This window comes from Corvus moneduloides, chromosome 6 (genome assembly GCF_009650955.1).
Source record: "Corvus moneduloides isolate bCorMon1 chromosome 6, bCorMon1.pri, whole genome shotgun sequence".
Taxonomy (NCBI): Eukaryota; Metazoa; Chordata; class Aves; order Passeriformes; family Corvidae; genus Corvus; species Corvus moneduloides.
In genome coordinates this window covers 49084499-49099698 of record NC_045481.1, presented here as the reverse complement: position 1 = coordinate 49099698, position 15200 = coordinate 49084499, and the positions used below count along the sequence as shown (strand labels likewise).

The 15200-nt window shown below is 44.1% G+C and overlaps 1 long non-coding RNA gene and 1 pseudogene across 1 annotated transcript; one reads left to right on the top strand and one right to left on the bottom strand.

The window, feature by feature from the left end:
• Positions 1–1411: 1411 nt before the first annotated feature.
• Positions 1412–3578, top strand: LOC116445985 (annotated as a pseudogene).
• A 691-nt stretch (positions 3579–4269) lies between these two features.
• LOC116445044 lies at positions 4270–15172 on the bottom strand. Its single transcript, XR_004240629.1, has 5 exons — positions 14036–15172; positions 13905–13957; positions 11829–11987; positions 11543–11699; positions 4270–8620 (listed from the first exon to the last, which is right to left on the bottom strand). It is a non-coding gene; the product is annotated as an uncharacterized LOC116445044 (long non-coding RNA).
• Positions 15173–15200: the final 28 nt, after the last annotated feature.

The window sequence follows — 15200 nt, the reverse complement described above, 5'->3', positions numbered from 1 at the left end:
CTCACCTGGTTTTGAGCTACAGAAATGTTTCTGATACATGCTGTGAACAAAGAGGGGTGCTAAAAACCTCTTCTAATCCATGTCTCTCAAAGGAACAGTGCATTACAGTCCAAGCAAAGAAGTCAGCACACAAAACGTGCAGAATAATCACCCTGTAAAAAGCCAGAGTCCATAAAGGAGACAGGAGTCCTGCAACTTCATTCCAGTAAAGGGAGAAAGTATCCACTGGGGCATATTCCCCTGGGGTTTTCTCTCTCCAGGTTTCACAGGGCACAGCCTCCTTCTATGCTGAACTCCCGGCCGCGCGGTGCCCTCTTCCTTTCCCCACTGGCTGAGGTACAGGGAAGGTACAGCCTTCCCGCAACACCTAACCCATATATTCCCCTTGAAACTACTATTTTACCCCAAAGTTCGGAAACTCAGGCTTGTGCAGACCCATTTGTCTATTTCGGGAGTCAAACTGTCTGGGTTCTGTAACAAACCTGTGGCTTGAAGGTGGTAGAGACATTAGAGACATTCCAAAGACATTAACACCCATACCCTCACACATCGAACTGTTGGTAAAGACATTAGCATATATCTTTTTCTATCAATCCCTCCTCTTCTTTCTCAATTTGTCTTTACAAACCTTAGTTATCATTAACTTAATTTTTTAACCACCCAGCATGATCTAAAAACTAACATTTGGACAACCCCCTCCCAACTGTTCCACGTCTGGCCTCTGCACCAGACGTGGCAAGTAAATACAGAGAAACAACTCAGCATAAAGTAGACAATGACAGTTCATATTGGCCCACTAATCACTAGAGGTCCTTCTAGATGATCCATGTCTACTGATCTGATCCACTTTTGCAGTTACCCCGTTGTGCTGGTTGGATGCTATGAACAGCAAAGTCCAGAGGCAGGGTCTCTGCTAACTGGGCTTCCTGTCAGATTTCACAAGACACAGTATCCTGGCCACATACTGGTTTAAATATACATTTTCACCTCCCTGCTACGTTGAGAATAACCAGGGTAAGGAATCCCAAGCATCAGTTCAAAGGGGAGTAATTTAAAACTCCTCAGGGTTTGGTTCTTACTTGGGTTAAAGCTAATGGCAATAGCCATATCCATGGCATCTTAGGTTCTAATACCAACTTTGAAAGGTGTTTCCTTTCTACTTGACCTGAACTCCAAGGGTGCCAGAAGGTGTGGAGGACTCACTGAATTCCCAAACTATCCATAATCCCTGGAAGGTTTCCAGCCCCCCAAATCCCTCTGTAACCTCTCCCTATGGTCCTCTGCCCCCAGGGAGCCTCCACCACCCTGAGTTATGCCCCCACCTGCCCTCCCCAGCTTTCCCACCCGATCCCAGCTGGTATTCCTGAGGTGCCCCATTTTCCCAGTGAGTTTTCCCGCTTTCCCTTCTGGCATGGAATTTACTGAACTGATCAAGAACCCCCGAGCTGATGACATAGTGCTGCACCACCTGTTTCACCTCATCTTCTTCTCCCGGTAGCAGGAGAACAATGAGGAGCTTGTTATGTGGCTGCTTATTATGATCTGCCCCAATCACAGAAGAGCAAAGAAAACTCTCTGTGAATAAGGCAGGTCAAACTCGAAGATTTGATTATTCCCAGAAGCAAGATTAAAACCAAACGAGGTTAAATGTTGATAAAATATATCAATTTTCTGGTAAAAGAGAAACAAGGAGAAAGAAAGAGGTAGTGGTAACAGGGGTAGTGACAGAGACAGATTAAGTAGAAACACATCACCCCTCCCTGGGTCCCAATGACATCTCATTGCTCCCCTCCATTTGGGCTACTTGGTGGTGCGGGTGCCTTGCTGAAAAGCATAGAATTCAGTGGGTAAAGATCTCTTTGGGTCAGGTGGGAATGCCTAGGTACCTCCCCCAAGGGGGGGGGGGGGGCAAGTTTGACACTGTCTCTTACAAGACTCTGAGTCAGTTGCATCAAACCAACTTACAGTCCAGGGCCTCAGCCCAGGGGCCCATTCAGGGTGCAGCGGGCTTCGGTGCAGCTTTGTTGGCTTTATACACTTTTGCCAAAATGGACAAAGGTCTTTTATGACAATGTTTAAGCCATCAAATAGAACATTTCGGTCTCTGACACTGCTGCACTCCAACATTGATTCCATCGACAAAAGGGTCGCGTGCTCATCAGGTACCATTGTTATCAAATGTGAAGATCTGCACATTATTCAGCTGGACATACCTGGGACAGAGGAGTGTTTGAACATCGTGAACTCCACTGAGGCACTTTCCAGCCCAGGTTCAGTGACTCTCACGTATTCCCTCTTCCAGCGCCCCACATTTGAGATCATGGAAGATGGCTGGTGCTCCTTTCTGCTTGAACAAGAGTTTGAGTTCCTCAGTTCAATGACTCATAAATGGCATCTAAGCTGCATAAGTGAGGATTTCTCTCTCTGTCCCTCCTACCTTCTGGTTGTTGTTGTCCCCAAAGCCATCAATGATGAAGTGCTTCACAAAGCTGCGATGTTTCACCACAGCAGCTGCTTCCCAGTGCTCAGCTATTACCATGAGAGGAATGGGGCAGTCATGATGAGGAGCAGCCAACCTCCTACAAGCATGAACGGGCAATGGTGCAAAGAATGCAAGTAGCTTCTGAACGCCACGCTCTGGCATGGCAAGTGTGGCTGCATCATTGATACAAGGCCCTTCACTACTGACTAGCAGGCCAGGGCCAAAAAAAAGGGCTTTGAAAAAGCCCAACACCCCCAGTGGATGAGAATTCACAAGTATAGGAAGAGGTTTCATATTCTTCAGGAAAGCCTCATCAAACTGGTGCAAGCTGGTAGTGACAAGTTACACAACAGGGATGGCTGGCTCTGTAAAATGCAAGCTGCCAGTGGGCAGACTCGCATCAAGGAGCTCCTGACTGCAGCTTGGGCTGCTCAGGGTATTGAAAGGGAAGGTGCATCAGTGTCAGTCCATGGCAGTGAAGGGACTGATTCCATGCTCCAGGGCACTTCTCTGGCACGGAGAAGCGGATCTGAGGTCCAGGACCACACGTGGCTTTGAGGCTCTTGCTGTGAGCGAGTGGCTGCAGGTTGGTCACCCTTTCCTGCAGCACTGTGCCCAGCCAGCCTATTCCAATGGCGAACAGAAATGGCAGGCCCCAGCGCTCCTCCTATTTCCATACCACGTGCAGCAAACCCATCAGCAGCTCCCATGCTCTTCCAAATTCAATGAGCAGTTTATCATCATGCACTGTGAACATGCTTATGCTCCCCAGTTTGGGACATTCCCGGGAAACAGCAAAAATGAAAGGGCCAAACTGGAACTGTGTCCAAAGATCATGTCCCTGGGGTCCTGGCTGAACAGATCTGAGGAGCTCGGCAAGTTCCAGAATTATCTTTTTGAAGCTGACAGCCACATCATCCAGCCCTGCATGTCCCTCCAGGAACTGTAGCTCTGGGAAGGTGTCTTCCTTTGGTGGAACAGGCCCAAGTTCCTTGAAAAATCTGAAGAATTTATGATCAACAGTATAGCATTCAACAAGGAAATTCAGGCCAAGGTTACAGCACTGAGGAGGGAGCTGGCACAACAGAACCCATGAGCAGGCAGGACTTTCCCTCAGGTCTTTCCCTTAACTCTTTCCCTTTCCTTCCCTTTATATTAAAGGGGAAACATGAAAAGTACATGGGCTGCTGAGCCCTTGAGTACAAATGTGAATGGGTTTGTTGAGGGTGTGTGTTTACATACTTCAAAGGCTTTAAAATAGGTTTTTCTCTTGCCTGCACCCACAAATAATTGGAAGAATTTTATAGGTAATATTCTTATTCCACTGTGTAATTCTATACTTAACTATTTTTTAATTAATTATTAAATTTATTTTTTACCATACCAAATTTACAAAGTATAGAAACATCTTCATACAAAAGGTTCCCATGCAAACACATCTTTACATCAGGACTATGTTCTATTTTTCAGGGAATAGTTTATAGCACTGTTGTAACTTAATTTTGACCCAAAACAAGAACTGTGACTTTATTAGTGATGGGATTTAAAATGAAATTAATTCCTTTTCAAATTTAGTTTATTATTCCAAATAGCTCTTCTTTCTTTTGAATTTTAGTGAGCAAATTGCCCTCATCACACTCTGCACCCATAACTAAGAAGCATGTGTGGTACAGAGAATGCTAGGGTTACCACACTAATTAGCATAATCCAAAAAGAGAGGTAAAATTAAAATTCTCTTCTAAGACTCAGAGCAGGAAATTCAACAGCACATCAGAGATGCTGGAGTGTTTGGTTGGCTTGAGAGTTGGTAGAAGGCTTTTTGTATTTTATTCATGTTCTTTTTGCAGTTCATAGCTGTCTCTCCTGGTTTAGGAAGGGGGACAACCCTTTTTCATGTAATGTTTCTTGTGTTCTGTTAAGATTCTTTAGCTCACTAATTAATAACTCTGAAAACTTCAGCCAAATTATAATAATTTTATAGTCTTCCAAGGTAGAACTGGGAAGCTTAATACATACTTGCATGATTTCAAATATGTATAAATTCTTGTACCAACCTCCAAGATAAAATCGGTTGAGACAAATTTTACATCCACAAAGCCTTTTGCAGGCTGCACCATTTTTTTATTTTCAGTAAAAAGACAAAACAAGCTTGGCAAAAAACCAACTTAACGATATATAAAATGATTTGACTAATATTTGATCACTTGCAATGAAAACACAAATTACCAACATGAAAAAACTGACAATAGAAGCAATTGTGGGAGCAATTTGAAAACTTTCATTGGTTCCCACACAGCTCCATGTCATCTGTAGGGAAGTTCTTATAAAAGAAAAGTGAAAATTCAGCCCATTACAGACAGAATTTATTAAAAGGAAGGAAAAAATTCCTTGTAGCTGTGCACAATAATCACCCTGTAAAAAGCCAGAGTCCATAAAGGAGACAAAGGAGTCCTGCAACTTCATTCGAATAAAGGGAGAGAGTATCCACTGGGGCATATTTCAGTAGGGTTTTCTCTCTCCAGGTTTTGGAGGGCATGGTGCCCTCTTCCTTTCCCCACGGGCTGAGGTACAGGGAAGGTACAGCCTTCCCCCACCGCCTACCCCATATATCCCCCTTGAACCTGTAATTTCCCCTCCAAAGTCCAGAAACCCAGGCTTGTGCAGACCCATTTGTCTATTTCAGGAGTTGAACTGTCTGGGTTCTGTAACAAAGGCTTCAAGGTGGTAGAGACATTAAGACCCATTTCAAAGACATTAACACCCATACCCTCACCCATCGAATTGTTTGTTAAGACATTAGCACACATGTTTTCTTATCAAAACTGAATTAGGCAATGTTTGCGTGGCTTGGCACTTCCTGGCACACACGTGAAATGCAAGCATGGTCTGATATTCAGTTGATCCTGAGCCAGGATCAGAGGGTTACATATAAACTCCCTGGAGCTTTGTCATTTGGTCTAGATGGGTTTGGTTTTGAGCTTTTGGATAAATTCACCTCAAGACACAGAACACACACACAGACCTGCAGATCTACATCCTTCTAAATTATTTGCCACAGACCCAAAATCACACAAGTCACCGTAATTAATTCTCCCATCAAGATTTACCCAGTTCTCCTAAGGCTGATCAGACCCAGACTTCAGAACAAGCAATTCTGCATATTTTTGGAACAGTTTCAGCTGCAAGCTTTGGGTTTAGACAAGTCACAGAAGAGCTTTGGACCTCAGTCTCCCAGTCAGATATTGCAGGTAAGAGCATTTCTGAGGCACGAATCTATATGAAGAACCACCCTAATCACAGCACACTCAGAGCTAAACTCCAGGAACACCAGATTTAAAGGAAACTTAGATTCAGCAGCACAGAGGTTGGCTGGAGTGCTGTCTGTATCTTTGCTGGCTCCCTGCTTCTCATAGCTGCATTTTACTTTGGTGGGTTCATCTAAGCTTTTTTCTTGTGGCTTGCAGCCACATGCCCAAGGGGATGAGTGCAGCAAGAATTAAAGGCTGTGTGACAGCACAGAAGCATGCAGCACACGCTGTGCCCCCAGAATTAACCACTGCACTTCAGGCTAATGGCAGGCAGCCCGAGCTCCCCAGGAACACCAGCTACTCCCTTTCAGGGGCATCAACTCCCCCCTCCCAGGGGCTCTCAGCTGAAATGGGCTGTGGTGGGTGCTTGGGAAGGGAGCTGTTGGCCATGGAAACCACCAATGCCTCCAGGTTGAACGCAGGCAGACAGGTTCCCCTTCACTGTCCTTTGGCACATGGCGTGGGATGTGGGACCATGCATGTCAGCAAGTGTGACAGCTCACAGAGACATGCCACCGCCTGAAGGCGCCCTGCTGGCACCCCGGGAACCCTGCCAGAGTGAAGCTTTCATTTCTGAAGCACCCTCTACCTGCTCCAGCTTCCTGCACGCCCTTCTCCTTCCGTTCCCTTCCTCCATTTGTAGCAACACTGCATTCTGCATGCTCCCCGAGAGAAATAGGGCAAACATAACCTGATTAACCAAGAGGATTTGGGCAGGAAGGGGCGGGGGAGGAGATTACTATGCAGAGACCCACAGAACCTTTCCCTCTCACATTAGCCCTTGCCTATTCAATAATTAAAGTGTTCTGCGGTGACTCTGACTTTGGGATTTGCTATAAAAGCTTCTCGTAAACTCTGTCTCAGCATGCAGACATCAGACCAAAGAGAGCACTCAGTCTGACAAGCTGAAATTTCTTTCAGGCTCCAGACAGTCAGAAGCTTAAAACCACTTGGATGTGAGCCTATGACTCCATTTTAAAACATAAGGATCCCTCTTGCTGTTGTTCACCTATTGAACAGGCTGAATCCAACCTTTATTTGGCCACTCTTATCTGAAACACGGTTTCAAAGTTAATGCAGGCTTTCCCCATTTCATGTACAAAACAACCTCCAAGGCTGGCAGTGCCTCATGAACACAGGAACACATTACACAGGCTCTGGCTGCCCTCCAAGCCTATTCTGATGTTCCATTTTCTTTCCATCCCTTCTTTCTTGCTTACCTTAAGGCATATAGATGTTTCAGGATGGAAATGTAAAGCTACCCACACACAGAAAAGATGCCTTCCCTGACCTTCCAAGGAGCTATTTTTGGCTGCTCTTATATGCCTAAGAACTCTTACAGGGGTCATGCACTGAACTAACTTGGCCCTCAGTAACTTTTGCCTAAGAGATATGAAATGTTGCAGAGATTATTTTTTTAAAAATTTTTATTCTCTCCATAACCTAACACACTACTGACTCCAAATCTCCAGGTGCTGTTTGCAAGGGAACACATTTTAAAAGGGGCTGTGAGCCCGAGATTATTGCCCAAGGAATTTATGCTCAACATTACACCTAAACATACAAACAGAATAATAAAGACATATCCTTAATGCAGAATTTCCCAAAAGTTATTGAGTACCCTCAGCCTTCAACTGACTTCATTTTTCAAGCCCAAACCTGGAGAAGAACAAGCTCCAAAAGATTCAGAGTGAAACAGATTTCTTTTCAAAATATGTGCCCCCAACGGGTTTATGATATTAAAAATTAAGGAACACTGGGTTATCAGCCAAACACGTGCACAGAAGGATACTCCATAAAAAAAGCAACAGTCCTAGCTCCATCTGTCAGAGCACACGAATACACCACATCACATCCCAGCAGTCAGAAACCTGGGCTCTAGTCTGTCCTGTGACTCTCAAATTCTAATGCTGACATTTTTCCAAACTGGCACTGCCCAGACTGCAAACACTTCAGTCCAGAGGCCAAGAGTGAAGCAGTGGGTGAGCCCCAGTGCCCCATCAGCTGCCCAAAGGCTCCTCATGTGGCAGGGAGTTAATACTGATCTAGGGGACTGCCCGGCCCTATTGGCACTTCAAACACTGTTTGCCCTCACACAGGGAGCAAAAGATAAAGCATGCAGGTATCTTTTCCCTTCTGACATCACAGCATTAAATACCACACAAACACACAGCCTACAGAATGGATAAAGCAGAAATGCTATACAACTGGCAAAAAGGATGTGGAGAATATATGGGGAGTGAACTGCTCAGGAGACCCAGCCTCCAGAAATCCAGCTCTGTGCATATGTGCATACACACACAGAGAACACATGGCACTATATCCCAGCATCTCACATTTCCATCACATTGGCATCTTTTAAAGGGTTCATGAACTGAGATACTGCCTCTTAAGGCCACAACTGCATAAGGTTTAGGGATACAACTGATTTTGCATAGAGCCATGAGAAAAACAACACAGCGTTGAGGTGGCCAGTGAGAAATGGTGTACCTTGCATTTAGTACCCAGGACACAGGCATGCTGCTCCTCTTATTACAGTGCCCAAGTTAGAGAACCACCAGGGTCTGTAAGTATCAGGATTTCCCCCACAGCAGCCAGAAGTCATATGCTTCCTCCCTGTGGTAATATCCACCTCCTTAAACAAGACTCACCACAGTTTGCAAAACAATAAGGCTGTGCCCTGCACGTTTGCTAAACATTTGTGCAATTTGATCCAAATACAGGAACAGAGGGAACACAAGTGAGAAACTCCACACTTAGCATAGCACTGAGAAAACGACTCATTGGCAGTCCATAGGCAAGCATCGACCTTCCATTTTCTATTTAAAACCTGCATATAAATAAAAAACATGAATTAATCAATAGAGATAGGGGCTGGTATTTGTGTAATGTTCTTGAAAAACACAGCATGCCAAGCCAAGCACCGTATTTGGCAATTATTCTGCTTTGCTCTGTGTCCACTTTCACTTCCCTGGTTCATTCTGCCTCTTTAGCCGATGAGCTCTTCCTGCTGTGTGCCTTTACAACGCCTGTGCTGCAAAGCTGTGCTCCCGACAGCAACGTTCAGCTTGGTGCCTGCCTGAAGCGTATTAATGATCTCACTACAGCTGCACAAGGAAGCTGGGTCAAAAGACAGCAGCTAAGGCTGCACCTCTCTCTCCCCACCTTTGTTTTTCTTTGGAATCACTGCCACAGTTCAGACCTTTGGTACTGAGTCATGGCACAACGTATCAGGTTTCAATTAAGAAAGACAGGCATATAAAATTAAAAAGGTGTGTAAGGAAATTAAGACCACAAAGTAATTCTTTCTTGTAAAGGACAAGAAATCACTCTTCTCTTCCTGACAAGTCACACTTCGAACATACAGACGACGACAGGGCTCACATGAGCTTTGCTGTGAGTAGGATGAGGTGACAGGCACCAATCCACAATCCAGGGAAAAGCACAGGTCACTGAATGCCCAACTACCATAGTGTCAAGAGTGGCCAGCTACCACACAGCTACAGACCACCCAGGTGATGGTGTAAATCCCCAACAGTACAAGCTAGAGAACTTGTCATTGAGAAAATGGTGTGTGTCTTTGTCTTGGCTACCTTGTGCTTATAAAATAAAGCTGAACAGAACAAAACTAAAAACCCTGGGTAGCAGAACACCTGAAGAGTTAAGGCAAGAGCTTTCTACTGGGGGAAGCTCCCTGTCCACTCCAGCACTACACTCTGCTGGCAGTACACAGGATATAAACGGCATTTAAAACTCTGCCTGGTAACCTCTCAGGACAGTAGCTGCCTTTCACAATCATGTCTTTTGCCAAGGGCTCTGTATCCATCTGCAGAGCTGCTAACAACCACTATCACCACCAAAGCAAATATTTAAAAGAGTACCTTGTGCAGAAACAGTGAAGTTATTTTTCCCCTCTGAGAAGAGCAGAAGAGTTGAGGTCTGCAACACAAGCCAAAATCACCTCAGGCCTGCTACCTTAGGCCTCAGCTAGCCCAGCTGCAGCTTTTAAAGGAGTCTCAGGGGTGGCCCAAGTGTGGGAACTGAAATGAAAGCACCTGGCTGCCTATCTCCATTCTATTGCTGCATTTGTTGAACTGCAAGTTAAACTTCGTCTTCCTTCTCCAAGGAAGGGATAATCATTTATTATATAATCATCTGTAAGTTCCTCCACCAAGTCTGTGTGTCTGTAATGTTGAGAAGTACTCTCAGCTTTCTGCAGTGGTTGGTATGGCCCAGCAACTTCTTCATCATAGCATGCTGACTTTCCAGCAATGTAACTTGGAATTCTGATTCACAGAAATGAAAGTTTGGACACAGTGATTTTCAGATGGGAGAGAATGGATAATCTGCACAGATGCAGAGCATCAACCAGATATACAAGGTCTGAAATGCTAGAAAAGTCTCTCCCCCCAAAAGGGAGGCAGTATTGTGAAGTTAAGTGCATGTAATTTATCAGAGCATCCAACTTCCTGCAGTTCCTAAGTAAATGAGTAAGATTCCAGAGTTGCATCAAGGGAATGGGTTTGGCTTGGAATCCTGCACAGTGACTCATGCTTTCATGAATAAATTCATTTCCTTAGAGAAGCAGGACAAAATCACATGTTCTGCTTAGTCCAGCTACCTAGAGTGTTGATTTAGGAAGCTATTGCAAAAAAGTAGAGTTTTATCTAGCTTTATACTGAAGGCATAATCCACTGCAGCTGTACTTGCAAATATAACTAGCTTTTTAAGGGGAAAAGAAAAACTGGTGTAACTTGGAAGTTCTGGATATTGAAAGATGTCAGCTAGAAACCAGTTTGCAATCAAAACCAGACAACTGACAGAAAAACATTGCGGAAGCCTGGGTGTTCCAGAAATTGACTGCTATTTACACAGGTCTCCATATTTATTCCCCTCCTGCACATTTAAAAATAGGTTGTAGAAACACAGACCCGTAAACAGTAGGAAATGAGAATTGCATCAGCTAGCCCCTCCCCTTTCCCACAATGACAGTGCAGAGAAAATGAGGGAGTGAAGCAGCAAAAGCTCTGGGTCTCTGTAACACCAGCATCCTCACCGGTGCATGGAAGCAGCCAAGGAGAGGGACCCAGAGGTGTATGGATCATGGCTAATCAGTTATGTGCAGAGATACTTGTTAGTGCAAGCCAGGATGAAACTCACCTTTCAGCTTTCAGGTTTCTTAGGAGATCAGTTCAAATGGTTTGATATTTGGCTATATGGACCAAATTGGAGAACAAAAAATACGGCTTTTTATGGAGTAAAAACAACTCAGCTCCCTGTGTCTTACCCTGATAAGTATTTCAAAGGAATAAGGCAAGAATTCTGGCTCTATGAACTTTTGATGTCAAGTTCCACTTTGGAGTCTGGGGCTCTCTGGTTCAGGAGAAAACCCTCCATCATTTTCATGCTGCTTTACAAAGCTGAAATGTTTCACAATTAACAAATCTCTCCAGTACCACCATCAGGTCAGTATATAAAAACACCTTCACGTTTTACAAAGGAGAAATGAAGCCATTAAAGCCAGAAGAAATTGTTCAGATCTCAGAATAAATCAAAGGGAAAGACAGGACTGGAACATGATGTAGCTATGTGTAGTGCCAGGTCTTTTCCTCGCACACTGACAGCATGGGAAAGCAAAGCCCTTGATGATGTCAGAGTAGGAGCAGGACTGATCATGCATGGAATAACCCCGAGGATTTTTAAGGGCAAATTAAACCTCAAGTCTCAGGTAGAGTGTAGAAATGCCACTGACCTTTCCAGGGCTGGTCAGCATCCCCAGTAGCTTTGTGTTACTGATAACCTCCCAGCTGAGCTGTAGGTCACACAGCAAACCTGCAGGTCCTGGTTTGGTGCCCTTATTCACCCCTGCAGCACCATCAGATTTGACTCAGTCTGTCATGAGCCAGGACCTGAGCAAATGGAGAGAGTAGAAATTAAATGTCACTATGTAAAACCCCTTATATTTTAGCAAAATGGAGAGAAATTTACAAACATTTTGTGTTTTACTGAAAATAGCAAAATGAACACATTGAACTCACCTTGTGTAACTGTCTCTGGACTTTATTTTTGTGACAATGGTCTAATGGTCTCTTGTAGGTTAAAGGCAAACGTTGTTTAATAAGAATGTGGCATTGTTTCCATCTGTTATCACTCAGATCTTTATCAAATGCCACCTGGAAAGGTCCTGCTTCTAACTCCTAGAATAAAAATAGAAATGTTTCTACATTCAGCAACTTCTGTTGCTTTATTATTCATATCTAATCTATGAAAACTAGTATGAGGACAAGCAGGCTGAGGAAGGGTCAAGCTTCCCTGGAGAGAGACTGTCACATTTCTGGCATTCCCATCACTCTATCAACACCTCCTGCTACCACGATAAAAGGCAGCAGTGGAAAAAGAACAGGAAGAGTAAAACTGCTTATCTACAGAGATGAGAAAAGTCAGCCCATCCCTACAATCAATCACTTACAGGAAATCAAAACAGACCTGGCCTCCATCTTCCAAGTGCAAGAAAAATGCCTGTAATTTGCTCACCCCGTTCTGTTTGTGCTGTTCTGAGCCTTCTCTCATTGAAGCTCTCTGAGGCAGAAAATCAGTGTCAATCATGCCAGATCACTGCTTTCCTCCTCAGCATCTACTGCTCATAATAAGATCACAAAGGCCACATAAAAGGAAAAATTTGGCCATCACAGCTGCCTTCTCAGTTCTGTAACTGAGATAAATTAACAGGTGAATTAACACTGGCATATTAAAAGCTGACTCTATTTTTTTACAAAAAAAAAGGGTTCTGATCTGCTTATCATCATCACTGCGGACATACTGGGACCAGGATAGTCTTGAAACATCCCAGTTGGCTTGCTTTGGCCTGCTCTGCTAAAAGTAGGACCCCTGGTATCTGAATAGGGACCAGAGAGATAAGGACAACCTGATGCCTTATAGATAACAAAGATTCAGTCTTGGTTCTGTTCTCAGTAACAAGCAACGCAAACACAAGCAAGGGAAGATGTTTTTGGAACTTACACCCTGAAAATCATGTCCAAGTTTATTTTGCCTGAGCCACAGGCTAAGAAGAATCTTACAATACTCTTCTTAGGAGCCTTGGTCCCACTGTGAGTAGTAAAATACCACTTGCTCTATATTAGTTACATATTTTTAAGTCCTATTAAGTCTATTCAGCCAGTGCTGCCATAGAAGCTTCATATCTTGCATTTCAACTCCTTAGAAGTAAAAGTTTTTGTGGTCAAAAATATTTCTCATTGGTCTTCATTCCTGTCAAATGTTCCTTTTCTGTTCTGCCAGATGTCTGTAACCCAAATCTGGATGAGATGTTCGGTCCCATTCATATAGAGCCACTGTAAATACAGATTCCTGGGATGCAGAACTAAACTTCCTAATCCATCCTTGAGGCTTCTGACAGAACAAGATGGTCAGTGAACCCAGAATAATGCAGAATGACAGAACTATGTTTCCTTTTTATCCTGCATTCATGCCAGCTCAGCATCTACCCACACTTCCCTTCCTTAGTGACCAGTCTTCTCTGACACGGCACATCCCACAAGCATCGCTCCTTCTTCCAGCAGAAGCAAGGAACAAAGCACATCTAGTCCTGTAACCAACAGCCTGTTATATTTAACCTCCTTTGCTGGAAGTGCTGGTCTTTATAATAAGCAGAATTTTGTGTTTTTCTGTCTTGTTTCATGCAAATCTAGGCAAATTCTATGTGTCAAGCATTTTTAGATGTTTTCTCCCCTGTATTTTTTGTTTCTTTTGTTTTGCCAATGGACTGTCAAATAAATGATGAGGCTTTAGGCTACTATTCTTGTCAGATGACCCCAGCAGAAGGGAATTGTCACTGGGATGGTGTGTGACCACATGTGCCACAGCAAGATAAGCACCTCAAAAGGAACTCGAGTATGTCCTAGGAGCTGAGGACAGATATGGCCAAAAATCAGTTAGAGTCAGAATCCTGAAAGGAAACTAAGACTAAGATTGTAAAGGTACTGCAACTACAAGAAATGAAAAAAAGAAAAGGAAGAAAAAATGATCACTGTAAAAACAAGAGTGAGAAAATAAAGGTAACACATCTACTCACACAAGATTAAATGCATACTTACCTGATTTTCAGTAAGGACGAACATGCAAATCCATGAGGTAGAGACAGGGGTGCCTAAGAGAGGAGGTAGAAAGCAGAAATGGGTAAATGATAATAAATGAACACAACTCACAGATGGAGAGCAAAACTCACCGAGTCTGCTGTCTTCTAGCTGGAGGAAGCAGGCATTCTCAATTCCAGAACTCTGACATGCCCAAATCCAAAAGATTTTAAGTAAATTTCCCTATTTGAAAGCATTACCACAGGACCAGAGAACAGCAAGTTCTAAGAAATAAGCCATGGCAGAAGTAGTTTGGGCCTGTGCTTTTGATATCTGTGCAGAAAAACTTCCAAAGCAAAATCTAACTAAAAACATGATATTCAATGAATAATAAAGGGATAAAAAGTAGTGTGCATCTACTAAAAGCCAGTTTTGTGGGATGACCCACAAAATACTATAGTATATTATGAAACTGAAACTGCAGGCATTCAGGAAATATATATAAAAAAAAGTTTTTGCTTTTTATTGGGAGTCCTAGCAAGAAAAAAGTGAATAGGAGAAGGATTTGGCTTTACTAACCAGCTGCAGAGTGACAGGAAACTGACAGCATGGTGTGACTGAAAAACACCAGTGTGAGTCCAGTCATGGAATTTCCAGTAACTTCAGGAAAACATTAGTGCTGTGTTTGAGGCATCGCTGTCTGAAACACTCCATGCAGCAAGCCTTCTCAGGAGAAAAAGCAGTTAAAAACCAGTTAAACTGGGAGAGTTCCACAGAACATACATCCCAATGACCAGGGAACTGCTTGCGTGACCATGCAGGGCTGAAAAGGTTTGGGTTATATAACCTAACACAACAAATGAGTGGGAATTGGATACGTAAATACACGGAAAGGGGAAGTAAACAAAAAAAAATCATCAAACATCTATTGATTCAGATGGAAATTAGAAGCTGGTTTCCAGCCACCCGACAAGAGCCCCCATCCGGAACTACCGCCATAAACCCCTGAGAAGGAGCACAAGGCTGTCTGGCACTGCCCGGGCGAGAAACGAGGGCAGGAACGCCTTGAATTCCCCACAAACTCCCGAGCCGGAGAGTTTGCTTTCACTCATCGCGGCTAATAACAGAGAGAGTGGAATCTGCCCCGACGGCAGCCCTGAGACGAGCCCTGAGGGGGCGCGCAGCTGAGCTCCTCAGCCCCGCCTCAGCTCCCATCACGGCGCCGGCCGCTCGCCTCTCTTCACCCTCTCCTGCCCTGCTCCCGCTCCTTCCCGCTGCTCCTTCCTCCTTCTCCCTCCTCCCTCTCCCTCTCTCTCC